Source organism: Castor canadensis, chromosome 9 (assembly GCF_047511655.1).
Source record: "Castor canadensis chromosome 9, mCasCan1.hap1v2, whole genome shotgun sequence".
Classification (NCBI taxonomy): domain Eukaryota; kingdom Metazoa; phylum Chordata; class Mammalia; order Rodentia; family Castoridae; genus Castor; species Castor canadensis.
In genome coordinates this window covers 50,467,076-50,475,394 of record NC_133394.1, presented here as the reverse complement: position 1 = coordinate 50,475,394, position 8,319 = coordinate 50,467,076, and the positions used below count along the sequence as shown (strand labels likewise).

Sequence of the window (8,319 nt, the reverse complement as noted above, 5' to 3'; positions counted from 1 at the left end):
GCCTAAGAGCAAAATCACTTGCCAACCTGCTTTTTCTTAATAATAAAAGGAGTCAAGTTGTTTGTTCCCTATTATGTCAGGCAACTTGAGTTTCTATTAGTGTTTTCAAATTTTGGGTTTAAACTATTTTAACACTGTTTGCAACATGTATCAATTCAAATACTGTGGCTAGCCCATATCAGTTTTGCTTATAAGAATAAGATACCTCTTTTTCATTTATCTCTTCATGGATATTTCCTTATTTTACACACACACACACACACACACACACACACACACAAATAAATCACCTATCAAGTAAACAATGTAATATACTATATGCTGTACATCAACCCTCAAGCATAATTACAAGATTGTTTGAGTTGGCTACATTCTGTTATTTATAATAAACAATACTAGTTTATGGTATGTGAATTGTCTTCTATTACATCACATGAATATACATGCAATGAAGCAATAAGAACATAAAACAGGATAGTTTATTTACTAAAAAGCAAAAGATTTTTTGGGGGGAGGAAGGTAATTCAGTAACAATAGCACAAAACTGATATTTATTTAAATCTTGAAAACATATGTAAAGGAGAAACAATAAGAACACAATGAGACCCACAATAAGAACAAGCAAAATATGCTGAAAAAAACAGTAGTTGATGAGAAACTTTATATTTAAACCTAGGCCCATAATGGTGTCCATGGCAACTCCTCTGACAACTTGGTTAAAAAAAATAATCTATTCTTTGCTTTCAAGGATAATCCTTGCTTTTTATTTTTTCTTCCTGGGAACCATGACATTCTTTTTTTTCTCTTTTGGGACCATGCAGGACTTTCTTTTATAATAGACCTAATAAATAATGGAGGGTTAATGTCCTTTAGACAACTAGCTGGGAAATTTGATCTTCCCAGAACACATTTTCAAGCTTATATACAAGCACAACATTATGTGATCTGGATGCCAAAAAGCATAAGTAGGGTTAGTTGTTTTATGTTTAGGATTTATGCTACTTTGCATTTCTCAAGTTGAATGAAGCATTAAGATGAGGAGCATATTTACATTTTTCTGTTAATTCCAGCAGGTGTTAATCATTCTCTACAAATTTAAATAAAGCTCCCATCTATTTTGTCACTCATATATCTGAGGTATTATCATCTCTAGGATTAGATAAAAATAGTTAAGTGTACATTGAAGTTATGACATTCACTTTCTTATTTAAAACATAATTTCCAAGTTAAGACCCAGAGTTATATCACAATATCAGGATGCCATTCTCTTTTTAGAGTTGATACTATGTGAGCCAAAACACTGTGGGGCAGGAAAACTGTTCAGGGAGACAATGTGGCTGCTGCCCCAATGGCCTTACTGATATTTTATACGTAATGTAATCAAGATTGTTTTCTTTCTTTTAAAGTGGGAAATGTGAAGAATGGTTCCATTTTTACTGCCTTGTTTGTAAACTTTCAGTCAGTTTCAGGAATGCCGATTTGCATTTAATGTTTTTGTTTTTGCTTTTAAGTTAAAAATGCTCATATTCAACAAAATTAACATGAGCTAAGAATACAAATGACCTTTTCTGTGTTTTGGAGAAAACTTTTCCAGGAAGATTTATTGGGTAAGGTACTGCTGAATAAAGGCCACACCACATGTGGAAAAGAAAGGTTTATTGGTCCAGACCACAGGGCTGTCACTCTTTTCGGGTTCAGAGTGAGGCGGCTTGGTTGGAATGAGTGGTGGGCTTCATAGGAGGGGCCAAGCCATGGGGGAGAGAGAGTCTCTGGTTTCTGATTATCTGTGATCACCAGATGGAACAGGTCGACATGCCTGGCTAGTTGAGTAACTGGAAGTTCCTGAGTTGTTTTGCAAGCTGAGAAACAATGAGGCAGGGAAAATCAAGTGGTCATAAATCAGGGGGTCTGGTTTTAAGGTGCTAGCCTTGGGTCCTTCTGCCCACCCCAAGAAGGCCAGGGACCTAACATTCCAGCCTTTTGTTGGTATTATGGGCACCGATCGATCTAGATGTTTCATGCAGAGTGGGGGCATAGTTAAGGCAGGCTTGGCTGAAATTTGGAAGTTTCTGAGGTCCCCAGGAGCAGATGCTGACGGTTTTTTCCCAGGCTTCATTTGTAGACAAGGCCAGTTGTTGGTAAGTTCACCTATGGCAGAAAATTGAGAGCCAGATGAGGATTGAGAAGTTATGTAAGAGAGGAAGAGAGAGAGTTTGTGGGAGAAGCAAAGCTGCATGGGGCCTAGTGGTATGCAAGAGTACTCATCCTTTGCTGTTATGGAAGAGTCTGAGATTGGTGGGCAATGCTTTATCCTTGAAAGGTGCTGCCACTGGGGAATCCTGTTGAGCTTGACAGTGGTGGACATTGTGAGGATGACCAGATGAGGGCTGGTCCACCAAGGTCCCAGCAGAGAGGGTCGAAGATCCTTGAGGAGAACAAGATCCCCTGGTTTAACAGAAGTTGTTGTGGGCCCTTTGTGGGGTGGGGTAGGATCTGGTCTGCATGCTCTCTGAGAAGTTCCCTGAGAAGGTTAAGGTAAGGCAGGTAGTCAGCCAAAGGAGCAGGGTCTGTTGGAGGCAAGTTTCCTAAGAGAAATGGGCAGCCGTACATTATTTTAAAGGGGCTCAAAAAGGAAGGGCTTCAGAGGGTGACTGATACAGGCCAAAGCTAAGGGCAAGAGCTGAGTCCAGGGTAAGTGGAGCTCAATGGAGAGCTTTTTTAGATGGGTTTTTATTATTCCATTTATTCTCTCTACTTTTCCTGATGATTGAACCTACATATGGGATATGTAGGTTCCATGCCACTCCCAGGGTAGAGGAGACAATTTGGGTCATCTTTGAAATGAAGGCTGGACCATTATCAGATTGTAATGTCTGAGGCAATCCAAAGTGGGGGATAATGTCATTGATTAAGTGGGTAGATAGTATGTTTGCTGACTCGCCTGTAATAGGAAAAGCCTCAACCCATCCAGAAAAGGTGTCAACCAAGGTTAATAAATATATAAGTTTTTTATGAGCTGGCCTATGGGTAAAATCAATCTGCCAGTCTTCCCCTAGTATGGAGCCCCAGAGCTGGTGAGCAGAGAAGAAAGGGGGTGGTCTCAGGCCACCTTGGGGGGAAACTTGGGCACAGGTGGAGCACTCTTGGGCAACCTTTTTTTATGAGAGAAGGGAAGGATGAAAGAATATTGGCTTCTTTCATATTGGCTTAGTGCCAATATGAAGGGTTTTGTAACTGGCCCTTAGAACCCCCTCTGATTGTGGGTTGGGGAGAACATGTTTTCCATTTAAAAGGAACCATCCTTGTGGACCTGGCATGGGTTCTAGATTTATAAGTCTATTTTGCTCTATTGATGTATAAGTAGGGTTTATCCTAGGAGTGGTTATAAAAAGTGCTGGGGGGGGGAGTCTGAGCCTTAGCCCTTTTTGCCTCTCTGTCAGCAAAGGTGTTGCCCTGGGCAATCTCTGTAGTTTCTTTTTGGTGTTCCTTGCAATGGATTACTGCTACTTTTGTGGGAAGGTAAGAGGCCTTTAGCAGTTTTAAGAATTAGAGACCCTTTGGTGATGGGTGTGCCCTTTGTTGTGAGAAAGCCCCTTTCCTCCCAGAGGGCAGCATGATGGTGTACAATGTGGTAGGCATATTTAGAGTCAGTAAAGATGTTGGCTGTCTTTCCCTCAGCTAAGGTAAGGGCTGTGGTTAGAGCAATCCATTCTGCCTTTTGAGAGGTGGTACCCCATGGGAGAGGACTGGACTCAATAACCTCTGTGAGGGACATTATGGCATAGCCTCCTTGTATCCTGCCTGTGGAATCCAATGAGGAACTGACATCTATAAACCAAGAAATGTCTGGGTTGGGCAGAGGTAAGCTTGACAGATGGGGTTGACAGTAAGTTAGAGTTTCTAAGGATTCCAGGCAAGAGTGTTCCAGAGGTGTGGCATCAGGAAGTAGGGTGGCAGGATTAAGGGGAGGGCAGGCTTGTAAAATAACATTGGGGTTTTCTATAAAAGTGAGGTGGAAGAGTTGTAGTCTTGAGGGAGACAGGTTGAAAAGGCAGCAGTGAGACAAGAGGTCAGTCAGCTGGTGGGGGGACAGGACAGTGGTGGGCTTTCCAAAAGTGAGTTTGGAGGATTCCTGAGTTAATAGGGCTGCTGCAGCCAAGGCACACAGGCAAAGCTGCCAGCGCTTGACAATAGGGTCAAGCTGTTTGGATAAGTAGGCTACAGGGGCAAAGATGGGACCCTTCATCTGTCCTAACACTCCCAATGCTGTTCCTCCCTTCTCAGTGACATATAGCTTGAAAGGGTCATCTAAGTTTGGGAGAGAGAGAGAGCAGGGGCCTGAAAGAGGGCCTGTTGAAGTTTAAGAAAGGGAGTTTTAATGGGTTTGGCTGGGTCAAAGGGTTCAGTTAGGGCCCCTTGCAGCCTCATAGAGAGGCTGGGCCAAGAGGGCAAAGATGGGAATCCATGTTCTGAGATGGCCAGCTAGACCCAGGAAGGAAAGTCCTTCCCCTTTAGTAGAGGGGACCACTAATGACCCGATGTGGGCTTTCCAGTCTACTGTAATCTGTCTGGAGGTCAGTGTTAGATGGACCCCCAGGTATTTAACCTGTGGTAGGGACAGCTGAGCCTTGGAAGGTGAAACTTGATAGTGCTTCTGTGCTAGGAAGTTGAGTAGTAAGGCAGTGTGGTCCTGAGAGTAGGTAAGGGTGGGGCTATAGAGAAGGAGATCATCAACATATTGGAGCAGAGTATTGGGTTGAAGGTTAAGTGAGGCTAAGTCCATTCCAGAGCCTGGCCAAAGAAGTGGGGGCTATCCCTGAAGCCTTGGGGAAGGACTGTCCAGGTGAGTTGTGCTAGCCCTGAGGCTGGGTCCTCCCATGTAAATGTAAAGAGATCATGATAATCAGGGTGAAGGGGGATGGTGAAGAAAGCATCCTTAAGATCAAGGACAGAAAAATAGGAGGTGGCTGAAAGAATACGAGAAGTGTATATGGGTTGCGTACCACAAGATGGGTGGGAAGTACATCTGAGTTAACAACTCTCAGGTCCTGAATCAGTCTGCATGAGCCATCAGGTTTTAGGACAGGTAGAATGGGGGTGTAACATGGGGAGTGGGTGGCTTAAGAATCTTCTTGGCTAGGGTTTTGTCAATGAGGGGCTTTAGTCCCCACCTATGCTTTAGGGAGATAGGATATTGTGGCCTGTTTGGGTGAGATTTAGGGACTTTTAGATATATTTTAGTTGGTGAGTGGTGGGAAGTGACAGAAGGGGAGGAGATATCCCAGACTATTGGATTTACTATATCAGGAAACAGAGGGAAAGAGTTTGGAGCTGGCGAGGGAGGGCAATTAGTAAGTACCATTAGGAAAAGGACATGGGACTGGTCTTGAGTATTGAGTGGGGTTGTAAAGGAGAAGGTGAAATGAAGTTTGGAGAGAAAATCCCTTCCCAATAGTGGAGTGGGGCAAGAGGGCAGGATAAGGAATGAGTGTCTAAAGGGGACAGCTGATAAATAACAAGAGAGTGGACCGGTAGTTTTTGGCCAGTGGAGGACACCATGTACTCCCACCACAGAGACCTGTGAGGGATAGAGCTTACCCAGAAAGTTGGGTAGCACCGAATTACTGGCCCCTGTGTCCAGCAGGAATGAAATTGGCCTACCTGCTACTTGGACAGTTACCTTGGGCTCTTCTGAAGTGATTTTGAAGGGGGCCGAGGTCCTAGGGCCACATCAGTTTTCTGCCGCCAGGCCCAAGAGGTCCGTGAGACCTTCATTCTGTTGAGAGTGGGAGTGGGAGACTGACCTACTATGCAGAGACAAAGAGGGGCAGTCATCCTCCCAGTGTCCATTTTGGCCACATCGTGGAAGGGTCCTGGTGGCAGGTGAGGTGAAGGGCAGTTTTTTGCCCAATGTCTTGTCTGGTTGCACTTGAAGCGGGCCTCTGGAGGCATGAATTGTTGTCCAGCCATCTCGAAGTTGGAGGAGGTGGCCTCAGGGCAGCTGCCAAGAGCTGGGCCTTTCGCTGGTATTGGGCCTCATCTCAGTTATTAAATACCTTAAATGCCATTTTCACAAGATCTCCCTGGGGGAGTTGAGGGTCAGCCTCTCCCTGTTTAAATTTTCTTTGAATATCAGGGAAGGATTGGGAAATAAAATGAGAGTTCAGAATAATTATTCCATCCTTGGAAGATGGGTCTAGCTTAGTATAGCAGGTTAAATCTTTAGTAAGGTGCCCTAAGAAGTCAGCAGGGTTTTCAGTTGGCTGTTGGATAATTCCTCTAAGTTTGTCAAAATTGACTGCCCTATAGGAAGCAGTCTGCAGCCCTGCAAGGAGGGAGGCAGGTGAGCATATAATTTTGGGTGGCTAGCATGGTGGGGTCCTGATAGTCTCAATGTGGGTTGTTATATGGCACAGCTGTAGAACCCACCGGGAGAGTGGGATCTGTGTGGTGGACGTCATGTGCCTGGGCTGCCAACCAAACTCTTTCCTTTTCATCTGGAGTTAAAGTGGAAGAAAGAATAACATATATATCATGCAAGTCATATCATATGCTTGGGTTAGTGGGTTAGGTATTTAAATTCTTTAATATAAGAGACTGAGTCATTAGAGAAGGAGCTAAGCCTCTTTTCAATTTGGGAGAGGTCAGTCATGGAAAAAGGCACATGAACTCTGATAATGCCATCAGCTCCTGCCACTTCCTGGAGTGTGTATAAATGGGCTGGGTGTGCTTGGGAGGAGGTATGGGATGCAGGTGGGGAGGAGAACGGTGACAGCATACATAGCAGGGGCTGAGAGTAAGGGTGGCAGTGTTGGCTCCTGAGGAGCCGATGGCTCAGGGTCAATTGTGACCACTGTAGAAGGGGAATAGGGTGGCAGCTGTTTGGGAGAGCCAGCAGGGGTGGAAGAAGGGGGGTCTGAATCAGGGAAGGATGGGGTGGGAGAAGAGATTGAAGTAGAGGACTGGTGGGAGGAGTTGGGAGATGGGCAGATGGAGCCCGTGAGGACAAAAGTAAGAGAAGGGTCTTCAGGAGGGGGGTCAGGAAGAGTTTTGGATTTTGAGGGGGGTTTGTCTTGAACAGCGTTGCAAGACTGGAGCAGGGAGGGTAGAGAGCGGAGAGAAAGAAAAGCTTGGACGTATGGAATCTCGGACCACTTGCCATTGCGATGGCAGAAATTGTCAAGATCTAGAAGTGGGTGAAGATCAAAAGTGCTGTTTTCAGGCCATTGTGAATGATTGTCTACCTTGTACTAAGGCCAAACGGTGTTGCAGTAATAAATCAGTCGCTTAGGTTTTATATTGTCTTGGAGACCAAGGCTCCCAAGGGAGCGGAGAAGACATCCCAGGGGCATGGATGTGTCTAACTTAGAGTGTGTGGTCCCCATAATGTAGAAGGAGAGAGAGAGAGAGAGAGAGAGAGAGAGAGAGAGGCAGGTGCCTTGGTGAGTTTACCCTTCAGGCCAATATAGATATAGGCCTGGGTCAAGGTCTAGCCTTGCTTACGTGACTCAGGCAAGGAGAGCAGAATCATCCACTTGTCGTTTGGTCATAGTAAGCTGGAGGGGATGTTGAGCTCTCATCCTAGGCAGAGGAAAGGAAAACAGGGAGGGAGAGTGAGAGAGAGAGAGAGTGAGAGTGGGAATGTCACCTGGACAGGTTCCCAAGGGCAAGTGTCCCTGGCCTGGCTTGTTATCCAATGGAAAATGTCCCAAATGGTTAGCCAGGTGTCCTCGTGCTAAGTGGTAGGCACCCCTACCACTTAGAGGCAGAGAGAGGCATACCTGGCATAGCGCTACGACTTCCGGACCAGGCAGAGCAGGCAGTCCTGGCAGGAGGGTGACACTGAGTCTGAGGAGAGGAGTAGGTCAGGTGGAGAGCAGTGGAAGAGAAAGGCTAATGATGGACGGAAAAGCCGGCAAGGCAGTAAGGTCTGAAATCCACAGTCTGGAGGCACGTGGGGTCAATTCAGCAGTCTGGGTTTATGAGGGTCAGGACACGAAAGCCAAGAGACCAGCCCCTGGCCAGAGCATCCTATAACCTCTCCTGGGTCTCAGCACCAGATATAAGGTACTGCTGAATAAAGACCACACCATGTGTGGAAAGGAAAGGTTTATTGATCCAGACCACAGGGCTGTCACTCTTTTCGGGTTCAGAGTGAGGCGGCTTGGTTGGAATGAGTGGTGGGCTTCATAGGAGGGGCCAAGCCATGGGGGAGGGAGAGAGTCTCTGGTTTCTGATTATCTGTGATCACCAGATGGAACAGGTCGTCATGCCTGGCTAGTTGAGTAACTGGAAGTTCCTGAGTTGTTTTGCAAGCTG

The 8,319-nt window shown here is 45.7% G+C and overlaps 1 long non-coding RNA gene across 1 annotated transcript; it reads right to left on the bottom strand.

Moving 5' to 3' along the window:
• Positions 1-1,075: 1,075 nt before the first annotated feature.
• LOC141410737 (uncharacterized) lies at positions 1,076-8,033 on the bottom strand. The gene is made up of 3 exons (XR_012435525.1): positions 7,782-8,033; positions 7,504-7,581; positions 1,076-2,148 (listed from the first exon to the last, which is right to left on the bottom strand). It is a non-coding gene; the product is annotated as an uncharacterized lncRNA (long non-coding RNA).
• Positions 8,034-8,319: the final 286 nt, after the last annotated feature.